Raw genomic sequence first — 24394 nt, forward strand, 5'->3', positions numbered from 1 at the left:
TGAGAACCTTTGCCAGACTTCTGCAGAAGGAGAATCGGTCTGTGACAGCGCGAACTGTCACAGAGGAGTTCTGCCTTCCCCGTGTATTCAGTCTGGTTTTATTGGTGGCCAGGATTGATAACATAAAAGTAGGTCATTCAATCAAGCAGTACAGGAACATCATATTCATGTATAATCAGAACTTTTCAGGTCATTGTTTTCTTACTAAAAGATAAAACTGACACGAACATATCATGGTGATAATAGCGTGTAAGCAAATGTTAATTACATAACCCTAACACAGACCAAATTTGTTTACTTTTCCAATGTGTCAAATACTTTTTACAGTTTAGTACAAATTCTAGAAGACAAATGAACTAAGAGGAAACAAATATATATGTTTTAACTTATTTTTTAACTGTTCATTCATTAAAATTATTTAAAACTCTCATCCATCCATTCTGAACCCCCTAAATGACCCTATCTGGCTGCTAGGACATTTTCCAGCAACTGCTGGACGAGGGCATGGTACACCCATAAAAGACACAACCAACTCTTATTATTTATTTATAATTGAGTTTGTAACTGCAAAAACACAAACAATCTTTATTTTTTTGGAACTGCAGGTCCTTCTTGTAGCCTTTAAATGTCATGAAGTTGTTTCTGAATTCCTCTTCTCAAAGCTTTTCTTCACGTTTTCTTCTCCTGGCAATAGAAAGAGAGGATTACTCGATTTTGGTGTGAGAATGACTCTTAGTCTTGACCTGTGTGAACAAAATATAACCCAAGCTAAAAGGTCACAAAACCAGCTTTCAGAAATTTGTAGGCAACCTCACTTGTGGCCACTGATTAACAAAATAAAATTACACACAATAGTGAAAATTTAATAACTTGCTAATATGTTGTGTATTAATAACAACACAAAACAAACAAACAAAAAGAAAGGTCCAGGGTGTACCCCGCCTTCCTCAACACTAGCTGAGATAGGCTCCAGCAACCCTGTGACCTCAAAGGGGATTTAGCAGGTTCAGAAAATGAATGGATGGGTCTTTTTGGACATAACTTTTTTTGCTCCAGAATCAGTTTTTCCACAGTCACGTACATTAAATAGTAAAAACCCTTACAGCTTTCCTTCACCAGTGACCAGCGCAGCGTGGCTTCAGACTGGTCCTGCATTAACTCCCACAGGCTGCTGACTTTCTCCTTCAACGGTTTTCCGTTTCGTGGATGGGAGGAGTTGGTGATGCAGAAATTCCGTTTTACCTGATCAATGGCAGCTAAAAGGAAGAAGGCTTCTAAATGTCCACCACTTTAAAAAAAAAAAAAAAAAAACAAGAGAAAATCCAGAGCGCTGTTAACCCCTTCATGTCTACTGATGCAAATGTGCATCAAACCTGCTCCAAACTCAACTTAATTTAGCATCTACATGAAAGCAAAAGCATAAGGGATTTGTTTTCATTGCTGGAGATAAATTCAGGCATCAAGGGATAAAAGACATTATTTGTCAGAGCTGCTGTCAATTACCTCAACATAAAAAAATAAGGTTATGAATGTACTTCGACCTGGATCTGGTGTTACAATGAAGAGGGAAAAGTTTGTCCTGTTCTTTGGATGATAGGAAACTGTCTGTAACATTGAATTACGTAAGTGAAAAAGAAATCCCGGAAACCTCCGTTTTGGTAATGACATTATCCACCTCACCCACCTGCCCGTTGGCAGGACTGCCTCCGTGCTCTGGTATTTTGTAGATACAATAATAAACATGAATCAACTGTTTATGCCACTTGATTTTCTGTGTATGTTTTATTCCTCCTATTTTTTTTTTAAATCTTTCCTATACCTCCTATACAGGTTCTCGGCAGCGCTTGGCCGTGGCCCACCTTTTTGTTTAACCAGCAGGTTGATGTTGGTCTGTGAGTGTGTGTATTTTCTCTTCACACTGTCTGAGTGTGTGTTTCTGTAATATGTAGCCTATGTGTCTAGCAGCAGTCTAGACATGGTTTCCTCTCTAGTGTTTGTTTTTCTCCTCAGGCCAACTGATCTGTTCAGCCAGGAATGTTGCTGCTACTGCTCCCATAGTGTTAACACTCGTTCTCTGTTGCTGTGCACCCCCCAAATCTTTCTCACTAGGATTTTTGCTTTCTTTTTCTGTTCTCGCCAACACTCTTTCCGCCTGACTCCCATGCTTTTACTTGCATCACCGCATAAGCATCATATCTTGTCAAAGCAGGCTAAAATGTCCAATTTTGGCCAAACTTTAGTTCTGCTTTGTCTTTCATCTCCTGCCTTCTTGATTTTACTAGTAAACCCTTTAACATCAGAGAAGTCGCAGGTGACAAATGACCTTTGACATATTGTTATTTTTCTGTCAGAATCAGATGATTTACATTGATTTGGAATGATACCAAGTATTTTTTCCACCCAACACCTTCATATTGCTGGCCTGTGGAGGGCAGCACAGTAGCTGCGTTTCCATTGCCTATAAGATTGTGGATTTCTGATACTAAAATTCGTCTACTGGTAAAGAGTTTTTCACAGGTTCCACAGCATCACACAGCTCATCAAAAGTTAAGCGAGTCATGCAGAATTGGATCCACAGCTCCAATGTAAAATCACCAACCACAATTTCCCAAAATCACTTCATCCGTTGTCATTTCCACATGTAAGGAGTTTGCCGCTCCATGGCCTGAATAAGATCATCCTTTGATAGATGATGATGAGCGCTAGTGCTGTGGCAGACATTTGGATGAATCTTCTGTAAATCAAATTATTGTTCACATCTGTTGCCGTGTTTTTAAATGACTTATCGTGTGAGTTGGTTTCTGTTTATTCACATAATTATGATTTAATGAAAACATTGTACGTACTTGAGAAATTGTGGGTATTTTCAGCATTTGTAGAATTTTGATAAAGTTTTTTGTATATATGTGATTGAAATTGAGATCTCAACCTAAGATTTATGTCTTCGTTTGCTGAATGCAGAGAATGGAAAACACTGGATGGAAGACTTGATTATTTTTCCATTGCACAGACATTAACACAGTATTTGAACTTCATACCTTTACTAAGTTCAGAACTCTGCTGAATTCCTTAATTCACAGGTAGAAAATCTAGTTTAAACAGTTAATTTAGCAAAAGTAACAGCATTATAAAGCAAAACAGTAATTAGTTGGAAAAACCCACTACAAAAAACACGACCAAACACCAGGGGTGGAGCTAGAACATTTTATAAAAGGGGGCGGGAGAGGGCAGAAGACTTTGGAAGGAAACACCAGAGTGGAAGGCCATTACAAATGAAAGGATCAAAAATACATCTTACTAACAGTTATTATTATTGTTGTTTTTATTTCATTTAAAAATGTTACTTTTGTTATTTTTTCAATGCTTGTATTGATGATTTCTTAATCTTTATCAAGGATAATACTAATATTGACTCAAAAGTCGGGGGGGCAAAGCTTGTTCCTCTGTAGCTCTGCCCCTGCCTACCACCTTTCATTTAAACAATATTATAAACACTGCTAATCAAGTCTCCAGCTATCGTCCAATGAACAGCTTTTTCAAAATCTTGCGTTCACGCATGGCTAATCGAGTTTCTATGACCGTTTTGGGGCTCTACTAACAAAATACATTAGAAGTTAAACCAGATCCACCTTTGACCAATCATTGGGTCAGATTTGGCAGTGAGGGATGCATGGCGTCCCCTTTGATTCACAGAAGTGTCAACCGTTTGAAAATTGATCTTGGTGGAAAAAATAATAATTGTGGAATTCTAGGACACCAAGTCTTTCATTTATCGTAATGGAGCTGTCAAATTAAAAGCCTGGAGCCAGATTTACAAGATTTTGCACCACTTTTGACATTTCACATCAAGCCTCTTCCAGCTGTAGGTGGCGGCCATGCGCTCGTGAACAGTAGCAAACGAACAACAAGAAGAAGCCCCTCCCTGCTTGGCCAATATGAACACCATCGGCTAAACACGTGTTCAAAAATGGTTTTACATGCCCTAAGTGAACATAGCATTAAACAATACATAGAAAGTTGCTGGACATGATGAAACTTTTTACTAATTTTTCTGAACTGTGACAGCCAAAGGGTTTGATTCCCTCCTTAGTAAAGTTTGGAGTTTGTCACGGTGAGCGTGATCTCTACGGTCTGTCTGTTTGAGTTAGTTTTGTGACCTGTCCAGAGTGCACCTCATCCAATCCCTGCAGGACTTCTCTGCCTCCTTGAATGCATGTTTAGCCATTGAAAGCATGAAGATAAAGAAATGTATTTTTTTGTTTTTATTTTATTTCATTTTACCAGAACACTGTCAGCTTCTCTTGTTTTTTTCTTTCTATTTAGTTGTCTTCAATACATTATTACCCCTTCATCCCTGTCTTTCTACCACCTTCATCTGTTCCCTTAACCTCAGCTGTGTGCTTTTCTTCTCTCTCTGCTTTGAGCCTTCAGGTTGTAAAAATTAATCATCATATAAACAAAAAACAAAGTATCTTCTTTCATGTTCCTTGGTCTTTTTTTCTCTTCCTTTTTACAAAGATACACACATCAGTGCAGATACCCCCCCCCCCCCACATACACACACCCATTTTCATTTTTACATTAAAATGATAAAATTCTCTTCCTACTTAGCCTTGACAAAAACCTGCACTCTCCGGTGCACACAAACGTCCAAACACAGTGCAGCACCGGCGACATGCTTCACATAAATAAGCAATGGGGAAGAGAATTAAATAAAGATGCTTGCTTTTTTTCTTTTCTTACTATCCTCCAGCAGAAAACAATATGACATCCAGTTCTCAGACTCCAAAACATGAAAGCAAACATCGAAATTCAAAATTCCAGGAAAACACCCAAGCATTAACACAAAACCAATGTATAAATTGGATTTATTGGAAATTTAAATAATTTAGATTCACTATGGATTAGAGTGGGACAGCTTTGCATTTCTAGAATATGTTCTATCCCAGCCAGTCCAGCCAGTTCAGCCTCCGTAGGCCTCAGATTTTGTTCCTGCCAATGCCTAAATAAACTCTGGGTGAGGATTTTTGGATGCCTCTCTTCTCGTATGTGTTCTCAAAGTAAAGAGGTTCATTTGAGCATTGTTTTTGGAAATTGTCTGTCCGCAAAGACAAACTATGATTTAACAAACATGGAGCCTCATTGCAGAGATTGACACCATCCAGGATGTGAGCGGCAGTGTTGCTTCTACAATTGGTAAGACTAAAACAGAAAGATAACATTGTAAAACGCTGTTTAACCCCTAGTTAGTTTTGCCTTGCTTTTTCACTTGATGAAATTTGCCATTTTTACTTTCAGACTTTTGTTTTGAAAGGTACGTTTGTGTTTATGACAGGAAGTCTGTGTCAGCCAAATTCAGTCTTGTCATCTGTTGCCATCTTCCTCCTGTTTGTGCCAGAGACCTCACTGTCTGTAAGTTTTGGTTTATCAATACTATTCTGATTATGATCTTATTTGTCTATTTTCTCTTATTTTTATTTGATGAATCAACAGCACCATTGTCATACAGAAACGCACCTTTAACTGAGTTGCTTTGTCTATAATCAGTTTGCACATTTTACTCTATTATTGCAGCTTCACGTGTCTGCAGTTGAACTCTTTGTTTATTGGACATCATAAAATAAAAGTCCCTTACTTGACATCCTTTAACAATAATTTTAACATATAAGGAAAGTAAGAAACAAATAGTTGCTGATTTACTGGACATTAAAATTGTTTATTTTGATATGTTGGACACGTTGAAGGAAGCAGAGCAAACAAACATAGATCGGAAGGATGTGCAAAGGGGTTATGGTGATCAAGGACAGGGATGAAAATCTGTTGACCGGTTTCCATATGCGTGATGGAGAGATGGAAGGGTGTATTTTAAAAGGGTGGATAAATAAGAAAACATACAGCAAGCACAGAATAAATTGGTAGCTTTTGTGGAGCAGGAAATAGCAAATGATATTTGTTTCATCCTTACAGATCTTAAGGATGAAGTGAGGAAGGCACTGAAGAGGATGATGAGTAAATAGGGAGTTGGTCCTGACAAGGTACTAGAGAGGTATGGATGAGCTCAAATGAAGTTCCAGTAGAGTTTCAGACTGGGCTGTTTAACAAAGGATACCTGGAGAATACACACGCCTTCTGGGGACACGCTTGTCTTCTAAAAACAATGAAGACATGCACAGGTGTGAAAACAACAGACGAATAAAGCTGATGAGTCCTCAAATAACTATGGGAAAGAGTAATGGAAGCTTGGCTGATGTCACAGGTGAGCATTCGTGGGTATGGTTTCATGTCAATTAAGAGGACCACAGATACAATATTTACCTTGAGGATTTTTGTGAAGAAGGACACAGAAGTTTAGAAAGAGCTGCAGGGTGTTTTTGTAATTCTGAGATCAGAGCAGTGAATTTGTATGAGGAAAACTGGAAGGGTAGAGAAGGTAATTTTTGTTGCCTAGGACATGCAAGAGGGCTGTAAGACAGTGGTAAGATGTGCTGTAGGTGTGACAGAGGAGTTCAGGGTGGAGGTGGATCAGCTGTGAGCCCTCCCTGACACATGTGGTCAGACAGGAGGAGTCCACATGGACCGTGATGTTTGAACATGGTCTTGTGACCTCTAGAGCAGGGAGCAGGGGAGGAACGTCTAGAGCAGGGGTGTCAGAATCCAAACGTGGAGGGCCAGTAAGGGTCAGCCTAACATGTTTTCCAACCAACCTCCCATTGAAGCTTCTCATTGGCCCAACACATCTGATTCAGGTAATTAGAGGTAGATAAGGCAGGATTTCTGGAAAACCAGCAGCAAACTGGCCTTCGAGGCCTGGAGTTTGATACCCCTGGTCTAGAGAGATGGAGGTTTGCTCTGGAAAGAAGAAGAAATGGAGGACAGCTGCAGCAGGTGTATGGAATGGTGAGTTAACAGTTACCATAGATGGAGAAAGTAAAGGGCTTTAAGAACCCAGAGTCAACAATCTAAAGTAGGGATGAGAAACTCAAGGCCTCGACGGCTGGTGAGTTTTCATGATTTAGAGATATCCAAGTCATACTCGTGACTGATTGTCTGGCTCAAGTGTGTCCAGCCAATTAGAACATACCAGACCAAGATATGTTGCAAAGCATCCAGGAGTAATGCCCTCGAGGCCTGGAGTTGTCCTACAATTATCTGTTTTGGAATTCTGAAGCTTGTAGTAGAGGTTTCTCTTTTGTTTCTTTTCTGGTTTCTTATTGTTTAGTTTTTAATATTTTATTTTGATTTGTGGGAATTACTTTTGTTTTCTGAAATGTTTCATTTTTATTACACTTCATTTTTTTGAAATCAAGTTTTGGTTTTTGGGATTTTGCTTTGATTTTTTGTTTTGATCATGTCGTTTTTTGGTTATTTGTGTGATCTTTAATATGTTTTTGCTCTGAGTGATTTGTTGGTGGGATTTGCACTTCAGGGCCACCATATAAAGAACAGATTACACACTCCTATATGCCAGAAAAGAAACAGAAAAATGGTCGAAGAAAAAAACATTTGTTTTTCCAGCTCTTCTTGTTTCCTTGCTGGTGGAATATGAAGAAATTATAATATGAATATGAAATATGAAGAACTGTCACTCATCATCAGTCACCAGAGACTCTGAACGGCCTGAACATCACAGCAACAGCTGAGCTTTGCACATATGTGCACACGAAAACACAAAAACACACTCTGCTTCTTCCAAAAGTCTCTAACCATCTGGTTAACTCATCAGCCTTCTCTTGTGGTTGCCCTGGTAACCAACAAAAACAGCAACCAGGGGCTGCCACACAGTACAATGCATCCCTTGTCTTTCTCTCCTTTTTTCTTCAGTCTCTTTGCGCTCCCTTAATCCCTCCTTCCCCAGCTCCCACAGCTGTCACTCTTCTGCATCATTTCTTCTTTCACTCCCCCTTTTGCTGCATCCATCAACTCTTTCTGCCGTTCTCTCATTTTTTCCCCTCGATCCCGATTTAAACGAAAATTATTGAAAAATGCTTGTAAATATAGTTTGTTTAAAGAGAATTTGAACCTTTATTTAAAAATCTAATGGAATAGAATAGAGTAAAACTTTATTGAAGCCAAGCAGGGAAAATCAACTGACTACAGAGGCTTTCCACCAGTGTTCTGGCAGAGGTGTGCTAAGAACACTTAATAGGCCGCTATGTGTTAGCTAGCTGGCTTTGTTGCCAAATCTTCTATTTTGTGATTCTTTTTGGCCCCCAAGGACCTGGAGGCCAGCGTTATCGCTGCCTTTTCAAGGCTGCAGTAAAGAGGTGTGTGGATGCTGATTAATACAGTTTTTATAGATGTTGCTGAGGGTCACTAGTAATTTAAATGGAAAAAACACATTAGCGGTAGATACACTTTGGAACAGATCAAGTAATGAGCTCCAACAATGTCCAAATATCCAAATATTCAAGAAAATTTATAAAGAAACTCTGGTTTCGTGATATAAGGAAAAGAGTTAAGAATCAACAAGTGTTTGAATAATTCCAAATACATGAGAGAACTTTATTGTGGTGAAATGATCAAAGATCTTTTAATTACAACCAATGAGTATTGCATAATAATGTGCAATTATGATTACTGAAATGTTTAAATTACAATCAATGAGCTATTGATTTTTTTTTAATTCATCTGCAATGTTTACCAATAATTACTGGTTTAATGTGATAATGTGTTCTAATAGTAATCAATCATTATTACATAACGGTTACCGTTATTGATAATCTTCCTTCATGATAATAATTACTAGGCACTGGATTTTGTGACTTGAAAAGAATCTATTGGATCAGAACCAGATTACAAAAACTATGTAAAACTATAAAATGAATGAACTCAGTAGGGGTGGGATTATATAAGATCGCCTCTTCCCACTCCTTTTCAAGCAATTAATCAAGCTCAGCATGTTTTTCGGTAATGATCACTATATTTAATTGAGCAAATGTGACTTTTTTGGTCTTTTGTTTGTTTTATTTTCTGTTTTTTTCTTTTATACATTTCATCATTTCTGTGATGAGTTTGATAAATCTGGGTACATTCTTTATTGGTTTGACTACAATGCTTGAAATGAATACATCAATCAAATCAAATCAAATCAAATCAAATCACACATAATAAATCTTTTTAACTCTACTTGTACTTTAATAGTATTCGAAAGCTATCACTTACACCTGTATGGGGGATAGACCTGTCATCTGGGCCTGTGGAGGGTCGTATTTAGGAGCGGCCACCTCAAGGGTCGTTATGAAAATGAAACATACCATAGTTGTGCATGTGGTAAGTTCATCATCGTGAGGTATTTGTAAGGACTATGCAAGTTGCATGTGTAAGGGTAAGGGATAAATGTTGCCAAATTTGTAATACACATCCATATTTTTCTGTTTTTTATCTTTTATTTGTAAAATCAGTGATGCTCATGATTATAGAACGGCACTCAACTTAGAGATTTCCTCTATGGAGCAGGACAGAAGAGCAGCGTCTACTGAGCCTGTTTAATGAGACAAGGAGACAGAAGTTGACTGTGTGCTGTATGTGTTCCAGGTAGGCAAAATAACGGTGAAACAGAGACAGGAAATTAACCACCAGATCGAAGACAATACAGGAAGTTGGGCCGTTTATATTGTTCGCAGAATAAATTGATATTGTTTGTGTCGCTAATCGTTCATGATGCTTTGAAACGGAATGACCGAGATTGCTAGCACTTAGCAGCTAAAGCTAACAGGAAAACAGAAACGAGTTGGCATTGGTGGAGTTGAAGCTCTGCAAACGTGGGTAACACCATGATTACACGGGAATGAGATGGGTATTACTGACAAGAATAGAGCAGGCCTGAAGAGCAGCGTCTACTGAGCCTGTTTAATGAGACACCGAGACAGAAGTTGGCTGTGTGCTGTTTGTGTTCCAGCTGCTCACTAAAGGCTAACTTTTGAAAAAAAGCCACATTTGTCCGGGTCACCCTTTCAAGAGTGCAACAAAAACTGGTGTCAGAAGTGGGATCAGCTGGGCTGTTGAAGAGCGGAGATTGGAGGACAACACACAAAGATGGAGTTGGAAGAACTACAGGACCAGCTGAGTGAAGTTCTGCTGCAGCTAAAGCTGGACCAACTGCAAGTGTTGGTTTTCAAGCCGAAATCTCAACTGAGAAAGAAACAAGAAAGCATACGCTGATCTGAGCCATTAGTGAAGCAGTTGATATGACAAAGAATGAAAATGAGGAGGCAGCACATGCATATTTGGACCGCATATGTCATGGCAAGCTAGCCGAGGCAGACCCAGGCGCTGGAACCCGGAAGGAAAACACAGGTAAGAGTATGATGGTAAGTAAGTGTTTTAATATTATTCGGAGTTGCTTGAGATCTTGATGTGGCTGGAGGCTGGAGAGCGACAGATGACTTTGTTGCAGGTAGCTATGGCTCGTGATGTGGCTGGAGGTCAGAGTTGGCTCGTGGCGTGGCTTGAGGGTTCTTGGATTTCCGTGAGGTTCTTCGGGTCAGGCGAACAGGAGACTCAGGTGGCCACTCGTGGCCTGAATGTCCTGAAGGCGAGGCATAAAAACGTTAGGCGAGAACATGAACATATGGACTAGAAATAACATGAGACCAGACTAGGCACCATCTGGGGCAACAAACTGGCAACAAATACTGGTTCGGGATCTCTTTTTGAAGGTCTGGTGGATGATGAGGTGAGTGGACACAGCTGAGACGAATCAGGAACCAAGCAGAGAGGGGAGGGGGAGGAGAGCTGCCAGAGGCACCATGACAGCTTAATTAAACGTGCAAATTAAGTGAAAGAAAGAGACAGCCAAACGAAAGTTAGGGATGATATCAGTCAAGACACAGCTGCCTTAACCAGTCTGAAAGAGCAGTATGCAGCTTTAGAGCTACGTATTGAGGCTGCAAGCAAGAAATTAGAGGAAGAGATGTCAAGGCTGACCAACAAAACGTCCTCCCAAGCACAAAGCCATCATTCAAGTTTTGACTTTACTGGTCCAACAGCAGTGGCGCCACCTGAACTGACGATCCGTCGCGAGTTCAGTATTAATGGCCAAATAGGAGAACGAGGCTAAAAAGACAAACTCTCATGTTCAAACTTGATCCATCATATTGAAAAGGGACTTAAGAGAAGCCACAGTGAGGCAAAAAATTATTTAAGTTGTCGTGAAAGCCATCAGTCCTGGTTTAAACCTCCGTGAAAGGCTAGAATTTAAAACAGACCTCACACTCCCACAGCTACATAAAATCCTGCGAGGGCATTACAAGGAAGATCTGTATCATCGGCTGATAAATATCACCCAAGAAAGCAACGAGTCTCCACAGAACTTCCTTTTCCGTGCAATAGAACTGAAGGAGTGACTTCATGAAAGGAACCAGGCACGGATGAACAGTACAGTGCTGAACTGATACTGAGCTGTTGCTACAGGCTTAATCAGTGACAATGTGAAATATCAGATTAAAAACTATCTAGATGATCCGTCCATCACCAATGATGTCCTAATAACAAAGATAAATGAGGCAGCAAGTTTGGAATGGGAGAGACAACAAAAATTCAAGAGCAGAGAACCAAGAGTGAGAGAAGTAAAAGTTGAGACACCACCGGTCCATCAAACAACAATTGGTGCAGTAGGCAGACACAGACAGCCATCTCCCACACCAGCAAAGAGTAAAGCTGTAAAAACACATTCAACATCAAGCCAAAAAGAAACTGAGCTTCTAGAGATCATCAGCCAGTTAAAGGGGGAAATTGCTGAAATTAAAGGAGCCATCCAGAATTCACACCGACCTTCCAGACCACGCCATGAGGTAAGGAAACGGGGCTGCAGAGACTGTCAGGACAGAAACATGGGGTAAAAATGTAACCATCGTTTTAAATGTGGACAGAGCAGTCACCTGTCTAAAGGATGTAGAATGCAGAGGAGACCTTCAGACAGATCAGAGCAAATTGACATGCTGGCCAGCACAGTGGTAGCATGCCAGCCCACACCTGGTCAACAAAGCAAACTGCAACAATGCACTCACAAGATTCTCACAGACAGTATTAAACACTTGGAGACCAAAGTAACATTTAATGCCCAAGATCAGATACACGAGACAGTCACTGTTAGGAAATTATATGCGTCTTTCCGATGAGGTTCAGGAGCTGAGCCCTGTCTGTTGGATGGCATAGAAACAAAAGCATTGTGGGATACTGGAACACAGGTTTGCCTCATTAACCCTTGTGCTATCATAGGGCACTTTACCATTGGGAGTTGGGTCATCTAGACCCACTAGACAGTGCGCTGAGCCTTTTTTCTTCAATGATTTGTGATCTTCACTGGTGTCCATGGATTACATGAAATCTTTCCACCTTTATCCACCTTTGTCATGGTAGGGAGAACACCTAAATGTAAGGGTGGGGTCATGCAGAAGGACATTGCGCACTATGTAGCTCAGGGATGCAGCTGTCTGAAAAAACAAGCGCCCCAATAAGGCAACCAGAGCACCCCTCGTCAACATTACTACCACCTACCCATTTGAACTGATCTCTGTTGATTTCTTATATTTGGAGAAATGTAAGGGAGAATTTGAATACATCCTGGTTGTGATGGACCACTTTACGCGGTTTGCCCAGGCTTACCCCTGCAGAAACAAGATTTCCAGAACAGCGACAGAAAAAATATTTGGAGATTTTGTCTTGAAATTTGGTTTTCCCACCCACCTTCATCACGACCAGGGCAGCGAGTTTGAAAATAAGCTGTTTGAAAAACTACAACAACACAGTGGAGTCAAAGGGTTGAGGACTACGCCATACCATCCTCAGGGGAGCGGTCAGGTGGAGCGCTTTAATCGAACAATGCTGGCCCTGCTTCGAAACCTTCCCAAAACAGCTAAAGTTGACTGGAAACCATCCATGGCAAAAGCAGTCCACGCTTACAATTGCACACGCAACGAAGTTACCGGATATGCACCTTACTTCTTGTTGTTCGGAAGGAATGCCAGACTTCCAATTGACCTGATTTTTGACCTCACCGTAAAAGACCAAAGCCATTCACACAGAGATTATGCTGAGAAGTGGCGAGCTCGCTTGAGTGATGCTTACAGGCTGGCCTCAGAGACAGTACACAAAGAGGGAAGACGAGGAAAGATATTCTATGACAAGAAGGTTTATGGTGCTGAGCTGGAGCCAGGATGCAGAATGCTGGTCACAAATCTCAATCAAAAGGGAGGACCAGGGATACTGAGATCTTTCTGGGAAGACACTGTTTGTAGTGACACAGAGACAATATCAGGACAGTCCAGTGTATGAGATCAAAGCTGAAAATGGAAGAGGTCGAGTATGTGTGGTCCACAGAAATCTTCTCTTGCCATGCAACTTCTTGCCGGTGGATGAAGAACCCTTATGAGCAGACCAAAACAAAAAGAGACCCAGAAAAAGGACGATCTCTACAAACAGAGCAAGAGGACTGTAGAGGGGATGATGATGACTGGACAGGAATCACAGGATGGCCAACAGATCATCAGGAGCGTCAGTGTGAATTGGAACCTCCAACTGATCAAGGAAACACTGCAGCTAAATATCAAGATGAGAATGAGCCAAAGATGAATGTTCTCAAGGTGCCAGTCTCAGTCAGCCTGAAACAGAAAGCAGTCATCAAGAAGAGGGCCAACTGTCACTTGCTAAGGAAGGAAAGTATCCTTTCAGAGGGAAAAAGCCAAAGTTAAGGTTTACTTCCCATCAGTTAGGACAGCCAGTTGATGCAGCTTCATTTTGAATATTAAAAAGCGTTTCTATTAATCCATTTTAATTGTCAAATTAGACATTTCTAAATGAATTATGCTACACATTTAGCAGAGAAAATTTTGAAAATGAAATTTCAAATACCATTTTCATTATCATTTTAATTAAGTGACAGAATAAGCAGTGTTGAGGAAGGAAATGAAGAAGCAATTTGGTGGATTGCTATTTCATTTAAATTTTGAGTCAAAAATGCAGCTTCATTTTGAAAATGAAAAAGCATTTCTGGTTTTGACTTTTCTTTTTATTTATGCTACACAATCGCTTCCATACGCGCAGCCCCAGCACATAAACATCCCCACTCCACAACAGTGTATACAGACGATCCTTGCTCCAATGCCTTCTCAAAATGAGAAGATTGTAATTGTGCTGACTCCTTTGTGAAAATAAATGTAATAATGCAAAAAGAGCTCCGCTGTTGACAACACTGTTGTTGACATCCATTGTTTTTTTTTTTTTTTTTTTTTAACTTGTCCTGTCCAACAGCTAGGCAGACAGATGAGAGCTGAGGGCCTCTTGTGTTGGACATATTTTACTTTAACAAGAGGGGTTATTAATCTTCAGACAAACCAAAGGTATGTCTGAAGAATGAATAGTGTTCACACGCATACTTATGCCTTAAAACCAACTAGTGTGAAATCTTTCATTCATTCAATCATGCAAACTGTTAGTGCAAAGGTGAGCTAACACCTGTGCTCAGGTGAGTGTTTATATTCTTCTAAAATGGATGGTGGAACGTGACAAGAAAGAGGGAGAGTGCCCAGCCATCCCCACCCCAAGACCCCCACCGCAGCAGCAGCGGCAGCCGAAATCCCCCCAACGCCACACGGGAACCGGCAGGGAACAACCGCCGCCCGGGCGACCAAGCCCGCCACCCAGGCCAGGGCCAGCAGGACCGCCGCAAGGCCCCCAGAGCCAGAGAGCAGGGAGGCACGGAGGGAAAGAGAGCGCCGCCCCAGCCCAACCAGGAGAGCAGCCCCCCCGCCGCGCCGGGAGCGCCCAACGCAGGGCCCCACCGGAGAAGGACGCCCACAGCCCCAGACGAGCACCCCACCACCACCCAGGACTTCCGGGCATCCCCCCGCCCCTACCCCAGGTACGAGCCAGGACCCCCCAAGGGAGACCCGCTCCGCACTCCAGGCAGCCATCCGCCTGGCCCACGGTTGGTCCAGGGAGGAGCAAGGCAGGGGCCCGCCGCCCCCGCCCAGGAGGGGGGAACCCCGGGGAAAAAAGAGCCAGGATTCTTGCTGTGAGACAAGAGCGCTGATCATCACACTTCTGTGCAGACCGATTTTAGGTAATTGCCTCAAAGTTTTTTTTCATACATTTTCTGAGTTTTGATGGAAGGAGGAATAACACGTACCACGTGTCTATGAAACTGGAGGCAAATACAAAAGTATGAATTAAACCCTGAAATAAAACTGTGCTGCTAAAAGACATCACCTTTCGCCGTCCTTTCGCCACAGAATTGTAAATTTTCTCATCATAGGACAAATTTTCTTCATGCTGGCAGGAAGACAACTGAATAATTTTCTAAAATATAGGAGCCCAATTAGGTAGGCTAAGCCCCGAATCTGCTAGATGGGCTAAAGAAAAAATGAGCAGCACAGAAACATTCTTATGAGCATGTCAGCTCCCTAGAGTACATTTTTTGTCAGAAAGTTTGTTTATTTTTAAGAATTTCAAGGAAAAACTAGAGAAATGGAGTGAAGCAGCAGGTCTAAGGAGGCAGAGAACTGTCACTTACCTGATGCTCGATGGAAAAGTGAACAGACAGTGCATGACAATCAGATTGGGCGTGGTGGGAAACATTTAGGACTTCCACAGTGTAATTGTTCCCACCAGCTGTTCCAAATGTTGCTTCTGTTCCACACTCATCGTTACCAGATCAAGGCCAACTCCTGCTTATAGAAAATGGCTATAATTCAATTGTGAAATAGTTTTTATTTATACTGTAATTTAAATACAATCTTCACATTAGGTTTGGGGGGAAAAAAATAGTGGATGCTGTATACAGTGTTTGTTTCACTTTTCCAATTTTAAGGATAGTGAGTCAATGGTATTGGGGAGATATAGACACTTCACTTTGAGTTTTCCACATAATGGAATCACACACTGTGATCAATGTGTAGCCATGCAGAGTTCTGGATTTGGATGTGTGTGGAGACATGACACTCGGGACCCAGTTCAAAAGGGGAGCACAAAGAGTTTATTAAAAATAAATGAGGAATGTTGGCGGAGTCTTTTTGGTTCTGTCCTTTCGTTGGAGCCAGGAGCCTCTCTAAAGAACAGAAAAAAACCCAGAGAGAACTTAAAATAAACTAAAACACCAGGCTTAAAAAAAACAATAAAACCATGCAAGCTAAAACACAAATCTGAATAAAGTCAATAAAACCATGCAAGCTAAATACAAAGCTGAATAAAATCAACAAAACCATGCAATTCGTAAAATAATGAATACTCGCCCATTGTGGCCAATTTGTACATGGAAGAATTCGAGAGAAGAGCCCTGGACTCTTTCCCAGGTACTACTCCAAGCCACTGGTTCAGATATGTGGACGACACTTGGGTCAAGATCAAGATCCAGGAAGTGGAGACTTTCACTGAACATATCAACGCAGTCGACAAGAACATCAAGTTCACCAGGGAAGACACAAAGGACAACACCCTAGCTTTTCTAGACTGTGCAGTGATCATTAGAGATGACAGACAGCTCCAGGTTGAAGTGTACAGGAAGCCTACTCACACAGATCAGTACCTGTTATTTGATTCAAACCACCCTTTACAGCACAAACTAGGCGTTATCAGAACATTACAACACAGAGCCCAGGAGGTGCCCACAAGCTCTGATGGAAAGACAAAAGAAGAGCAACATATCCGTCAAGCCCTCCAAACTTGTAGATATCCCAACTTGGCATTCACCAGATCCCTACATACAGGAAAACAAAACAAGAAGGAACAAGAGCCGAAAGGGAACAGTTTTTCAATTCCCTATATCTCAGGCCTAAAAAACTAAAAAGTATTTTCAGACAACATAACATCCCAGTTCATCTCAAACCAGTTAATACCCTCAGACAAAAACTGGTTCATCCAAAGGACAAAATTCCTAGCTACAAACAGAGTAATGTTGTGTACTCTATCCACTGCAAAGAGAACCGCAATGAACAGTATATAGGAGAAACCAAACAACCTCTACAAAAGCGGCTTTACCAACATTGCAGAGTGGACCTGAGTCTGCAGTGCATCTCCACCTGAAGGCCACAAACCACTCGTTCGAGGACAGTGAAGTCCGAATTCTAGCCAGAGAGAAAGGATGGTTTGAGCGAGGAGTGAAAGAAGCCATCTTTGTCAAGAAGGATAAACCTTCTCTTAATAAGAATGGTGGTCTCAGGTTTATTCTTCCATCCATCTATGGCAGTGTTCTGAAACCCAAACAAGCCGAACCAGATCCACCTGGGTCGTTAACAGCTGAAAGAGATGACCAGCTTGGGGAGGGAGTCACTGGCTCCCCAACCCCCAGCTAAGGACAAAGGACTTTTAACGACCCGAAACCATGCAGGCTAAGTTGACAATATCATCCAGTTTCAGGTCTGACTCCTCCCACATGAGGGCATATATACCAGCTCTACGACCAGCTATTTAGAATTGACTAAGCCTCTTGGATAAGAGGTGAAACGTCTTCTAACCTTAAAACTAAGTCCAGATGACAGCCCCTAAACCTACTACATAATGAATACTAGCAATATTTAAAATACGGCCCTGGCGACTACATTAAAAAATCTCCCTGGGTTATCGAAAAAAAAACAACCCTCTGTTGTAAAAAACAACAGAGGGTTTTACTTAGCTCGAAGAGGGCAGATCATAACCACACCCTTCTCGGTTCCGACGTGGCTTCACCCTCTGACCGCTGTTTGGCTCCTGGCTCCGCTGCTCCTCGGCGCTCGATCGTCCGTCTCACAGGGCGTCTCTCTCTGATCACCACTTCAGAGCTGCTTCACCCAGTGGGCGTTCTTCCAAGGGACTCCTCCACTGTCGGTCCTGCGCCTGCTCCTCCCACAGCAATCCTCCGCTGTCTGTCCTGGCGTTTGCTTGTATGGTGGCTTCTTCCACCGCGCGATCTGGCATGTCGTGGTCAGCCGTCCACACAACGAGTTGTTTGAAGAAGCATCCTGCCGTTTCCTCGCTTCCACGCTGTTCCACGTGTTTCTAAACACACTTTTGGACAAGCGTCCAGCTGCAACTTTGACGCAGGTTAAAACAAAGGCGGAGGACACGACTAATGCTTAAATTGCGTTAGGTGTGAACAGACAATCGATTTAAATTAAGCGCCTGGAGGGTGACAGTCAGCGGAACATGTGCTGAACCATGACTAGTGATACGTATGGATCAAGGATCATCTGTGTTAAAAGTGAATAAAATAATGAAGCTCGGAGACGCGAGTCTGTCCGGCATCATTGCAACCAATTTTCACTACATCTCTGTGAAGAAACTGGATTCTCTAGAAAGGACTGTATTTGTATTAGTTCGTAACCCTGTCAGTTTCTTGCACACAGAAATAATGAATAACGACTCAGAGACAGCTACTTAGCTTTTGTAGATTAACTCCGCACAAAGACCACAGATTTGTACGCAGGGTTACAGACAGATGAACAAAGTGCATTCAAAGTCTGAACAAAGGGGTTCAGCAAAAGGCCTGGCATATATACCTTGCATTTGCATATTCAGGACCTCATTCGATGGATCATGGTGTGAAAAACACACCCACAGACTGTTGCAGGCTAGATGCTCGAAGGTCAGAGCACCTAAAGTGTCAGATCTCTTGCAGACATTTGCCAGAACACACAAAGATGAAAAAGGGAGGATGTTAAAGGAATGTTGCGAGACAATAGTCTTGGTTGTGCTCTGTCTGGAGTGTAATATAATTTTGAGATGATAATACATAGTAAATCGAGGTTAAGCCATTAATGTAATAAAAGGTCAAAGTTAGTTTAATAAAATGCAAAAGGGAGTGTCTAACTATTCTGTTTCTAATCATTCCTAACAATCTCCCATGATGCACTGGGTTAATGCAATGGCGTCTCTTACTGCACTGCTGTTAACTGTCACGAACCACAACAAACGCAAACATCTGTTGTTAGCAATTTTGCAAATTTTAAGGTAAACCTTGAAGGTTTGTGTTGGAGATCAAAGGAATTAAAGTCAGAGATTCCAGTGTTTGGTTCAAGTTATCTGTGTAAAAGAAAGAGCTAGTTTCTAATAATGTCTGGATTAAACGACTTATTCAATATTTAGACCTTATTCACTTTTGAAAAACTTGCAGTTAAGTTTAAATATAAGTAATAACAACATAAAAGAAACAGAATTAAGGTGAAGTGGCCACACAGACATATTCAAACTAAAATTAAACAATTTATTCACCCCAAATAACCAGAATAACCATTCTTGCTCTGCTACCATTTAAAAAAAAAACAGTTCTTACTAATCCCAATTGTTTTTAATGATATTTTTGCTGTAGTTTAGGTTATTCATGTTATAAACTGGCCAATCAGATGCCTCAATTAAAGTTTATGGTGTTACATCGAATGTTCAAAGCATTTGAGTGACACACTCTCCTGACCCCGCTTTCAGTGGTAGGGGTGTGGTCTTCTTACATGCTCACACCTGAATGGTGAAACTGCTGGTTGCCATGGACACGATGACTCAGACTGACTGGGACTAATCACTGTTTACTGACAACGTCTGGTTCAGACTTGGCGACAGCCGTATCGACAATATGGCGACTGAATTTACTTAATTTTGTTGGAACCGGAAGCAAGTCATTTTCCATGGGTGACGTCACAGACACTCAGTCCAGTTCTTTTATACAGTCAATGGTTTAGTGCCACACCAAGCAGAACTGTTTAACCCTTTAACACCAGACCTTTAGCCCCATGTTCTTTGAATTATCAAATCTCTTTAACTGTTTATACAATTAGCGTAATTCTAATGGATTCTGAAGCTCAGGGAAGCGGCTTTACACTGACATGCAAAATTTAACATTAATACAGTTTTTTGGAAATAGCACAAACCAACTGAGGCTAACACAGAGAATAGCAGCTTTACTTGCTTTTCTACTTCAAATGTTGCATATTGGTGAAAAGCTGCATTTCTCGGTTTCAGAATCTGTTAGAATTGTAGTAATTACGTAGACGGTTGAGGAGTTTCGGTAATGCGACAACTCTTGAATTAAAGAGTTCAGAGCTCTTTGTTTTATCTCTCAAAATATCACTATTTGGCACCAGTGTGATAAGTTTTGTACTTCAAAATGAAAGGTTTTCAGCCCTAACTGCTTAGCATAGTGGAATAGTTTAGCTTTCTAGGATGGGGCATGAGATTTGCGCTCCCAATGAAGCGATTTGTCTTCCTATTGGTACCTCCGATGGGTGTTGGAGCATCATTTGATGTCACAAGCTCTGATTGTCCCTTTTTGGGTGTCCCACAATTCACTTTACTAAATCAATGCTTATCATGGTGAACACGTTAGTAAAAATTGTAGAGGTAAAACTTTTACACTAGTAAAATCACTTATCAGTTCTGACTTCTCCATCCGCTGCTCTAAGTTTTTTTTAACCCTTGTCTGAATTCCATAGTCTTTACCTTGAATTTTTCCTTTATTTTCATCCCTACTTGACATCCCTGCTTATCTCCTTCTCAGTTTCCCCTTTTTTTCTCTGCTTCTTTTAGATTTAGAGATCCTGAAGTCATCCCGAGGCATTTTACTGAGTCTGTGTCTCTTGTTCTGCAATAATTAACGTTTGAATTGTTGTATAACAGCTAGCAAAACAAGTTATTTTTGTTTCTGGTGCCTTAGTTTCCATTTTGAATTTATTAAATTTTGTTTGATATAGTTTATCTTTTGGATGTTAAAGGTAAGCTACTCTTACTTTTCCATCATTTAAAGCTTGTCAGGCTGTTCATCAAATGTACTCTGTTTGTTTTGCTGCCTAATAACTTCCCTAGACTATAGCTGGTAAAACAATTTGGCATATTTACTTCTGAAATAGTAACATTTACAGATATTTAGTAAACAGCTCATAAAAAAATGCATTAACACTAAACAAAAATATAAATGCATCACTTGTTTTTGCTCTCATTTGTAATAAGATTAATTCAAAGATCTGACACCTTTTCTACAAACACTAACGAACCATTTCTCCCAAATATTGTTGTCTAATGTGTCTAAATCCGTCATAATGAGCACTTTCCTGAGATAATCATTACATGTGTACCATATCAAGATGCTGATTAGAGAGCAGCATTATTGCATAGGTGTTCCTTACGCTGGCCACAATAAAAGACCACTCTGAAATGTTTTGTTTTATTAGGGGAGGGTCTGGGGACTTAAGAAACCAGTCAGTAACCGGTGTGACCACCATCTGCATTGCAACACATCTCCTTGGCATAGAGTTGATCAGAAGCGGAGAAAGCAATACTTTTGTCCACCCACGGCAATAGCTGCTTCACAAGTCTGAGCTTTTTCAAACATCATCTGCTCCTGGTCCAACGCGATTTAAATGAGTAAATATTCAGAAGTGCAGATTTAATCTTAAATTCTTTTACATGTCCTCCATTATGAAAAAAAATGTGCATGTTAAAAACACCAACAACGTGGTTTTCATTTCAATCTGATTCTTAAAAATGCCTAAACCCTTGTGCTATCCTATGACCCCACCCTTACATTGACGTGTTCTCCCTACCATGACAAAGGTGGATAAAGGTGGAAAGATTTCATGTAATCCATGGACACCAGTGAAGATCAAGAATCATTGAAAAAAAAAGGTTCAGCGCACTGTCTAGTGGGTCTAGATGACCCAACTCCCAATGTCAAAGTGCCTAGGATAGCACAAGGGTTAACTTGTTTAAAAGAATTTTCATTTCCCTCAAACTCAAATATTAATCAAAGTTATCCTTTGGCAAAAAAAGGCCCCTCAATGAATAGAATACATGTCAGAATATAATGTGCTTTTTATAATTTTAATATTATTTTGTAAAAATTACAACAAACCAACCAGCAAGTCTTTTTCCACTAACATTACTGCATTTTATAATAGTTTTACAATAATAACAAATTTAATTTGTTAGGCGCCTTTCAATGAACCGAAGGTCTCTGATATATCGTCGGTATTGTATTTATATTTGATTTAGATCTTATTAACCAAAGATATAAACAAATCATGGGTTCTTTTTCATTTGCTGAACTGATTGCAAAGCTCTTGTTTGATGCCTGCAGGTGTTTATTTCTGGATTTTTGTTTGGTCCTACACTGCAATTGTATACTTATATACTATATATATATATATATATAGGCAGACATCCAAGAAAGAGTCTCAGTCTCAACTGGACAGCACCAGGGCCCTGACATGATACATGCCTGCTGGCTAAAGAAGCTTACCGCACTCCACGAACGCCTGGCAGCACAAAGAAAACAATATATGCTAAGAGCGAGCGTGACATTGACTCCCTGATCCACACCACCAGGATCTACAGTACTGACATTGGGATGTCATTCGGGCTCGAGAAATGTAGCCGGATGGTGACAAAGAGAGGCAAGGCAGTCCACACAGGAGGGGTCTCACTCCCAGAAGGAACATTAGCAGACATCGAGGACAGTTACAAGTACCTAGGAATTCCGCAGGCAAATGGCAACCTGGAGCAGGCAACAAGGAAAGCTGCAACAGCTAAATACCTCCAACAAGTAAGGCAAGTCCTGAGAAGCTAGCTCAATGGCAAAAATAAGACCCAGGCAATAAACAGCTACGCACTGCCAGTTATCAGATACCCTGCAGGAATAATAAGATGGCCAAAGGAAAACATACAGACCACGGATGTTAAAACACGAAAACTCCTCACCATGCTTGGAGGGCTCCATCCCAAATCCAGCACCCTGAGACTGTATGCTAGCCGCAAAGAAGGAGGCCGAGGACTAGTGAGCGTAGAAGCCACTATCCAGGATCAAACATCCAAGATTCATGAGTACATCAAGCTCAAGGCCCCAACTGACAGTGTGCTCAGTGAATGTCTCAGGCAATGGAGAGCAGAGGATACAGTGCTGGAGGAAAGATCCTCATGGGACGACAAACCCCTGCATGGGATGTACCACCGGACCATAACTGAAGTGGCTGATATCAAGAAGTCCTACCAATGGCTAGAAAGGGCTGGCCTACAGGACAGTACTGAAGCGCTCATCCTGGCAGCTCAGGAACAAGCCCTGAGCACCAGAGCCATAGAGGCTCAGATCTACCGCACCAGACAAGACCCAAGGTGTAGGCTGTGCAAAGAGGCGCCTGAAACAATCCAGCACATAACTGCAGGATGTAAGATGCTGGCAAGGAAAGCATACATGGAGTGCCACAATCAAGTGGCTGGAATATTATACAGGAATAATATACAGGAATATACAGGTGCAGAATATGAACTGGAAACCCCAAGGTCAAAATGGGAAACCCCTCCGAAGGTGGTAGAGAATGAGAGGGGCAAAGATCCTGGGACTTCCAGATCCAGACTGATAGGATGGTAATGGCGAACCAACCAGACATTTTAGTGGTGGATAAAGAACAGAGGAAAGCCGTTGTGGTGGATGTGGCAGTGCCAAGCGATGGAAACATCAGGAAGAAGGAACATGAGAAACTGGAGAAATACTGGGGAGTCAGAGAAGAACTGGAGAAAGCATGGAAAGTGAATGTGACAGTGGTGCCTGTGGTAATTGGAGCACTCGGGGCAGTAACCCCCAAGCTGGAGGAGTGGCTACAACAGATACCTGGAAAGACCTCAGACCTCTCAGTCCAGAAAAGCGCAGTGCTAGGAACAGCTAAGATACTGCAGGACCCTCAAGCTCCCAGGCCTCTGGTAGAGGACCCGAGCTTGGAGGAGAAACCACCCGCGGAGGGTGAGAGGGGCGTTTTTTGTTTTTACACATATATATATATATATATATATATATATATATATATATATATATATATATATATATATATATATATATATGCTTAAGGTCAAAAGTATGAATCTAATTAAATCCCTCAAATCTAATCTCAGCCCTAATGAAGGGCGTTCCTGCTGCATATGTTTTACCATGTGTGAGTGCAGGTACGTTCATGTGTGTTCTTGATTACTACGGTTCCAGGACAGACAAATTATTGGCAGCTGTACACGCTGCTCCATTTTTGGAGAAATGTTTAAGTGTGCATCTTTGTTTTATTTAATTTTTTATAAAGCTACAGTCTTTATGTACTGATTTACAGAACAAAATGAATCAATAACTTTCAATGTAAAAGAGTCTAAACTAATAGCACAACACAGAAGCAAAGCAGTCTCATGCACACAAAAACAAGAAACACACAAGCGCTCTTCCCACTGCCCTGTTTGTTACAAAACCATACAAGCCCACAGATCTGACATCTGAGGAAATTTTGACCAATACTTCTTTCCTGTGACTTTGCCAAAGGCAGCAGCAGAAATAAATATACTGTTTATTTTGAAGCCTGTGGTTGTAATATATTTATATTCTGGCAAACGTGTCTTAGTTATACAGAGTAAAAACCGTCCTATTAGAATACGCTCTTGTTCCAGTCAGGCCATTAGGCAAAACAGA

At 41.1% G+C, this 24394-nt stretch overlaps 1 long non-coding RNA gene across 2 annotated transcripts in view; it reads right to left on the reverse strand.

Moving 5' to 3' along the window:
* LOC144995338 (uncharacterized) overlaps positions 1–24394 on the reverse strand; it is a 28650-nt gene continuing 4256 nt past the window's right edge. The window contains exons 2-3 of one of the 2 annotated variants that reach the window (XR_013658901.1): positions 11773–11815; positions 1–10528 (exon numbers count right to left, since the gene is read on the reverse strand). This is a non-coding gene — a long non-coding RNA (uncharacterized LOC144995338). The remainder of the gene's footprint in view (positions 10529–11772; positions 11816–24394) is intronic. The other variant, XR_013658900.1, reaches the window with a different exon arrangement.

This window comes from Oryzias latipes, chromosome 11 (assembly GCF_053564925.1).
Source record: "Oryzias latipes strain Hd-rR chromosome 11, Olatipes_Hd-rR_3.1".
Lineage (NCBI taxonomy): Eukaryota > Metazoa > Chordata > Actinopteri > Beloniformes > Adrianichthyidae > Oryzias > Oryzias latipes.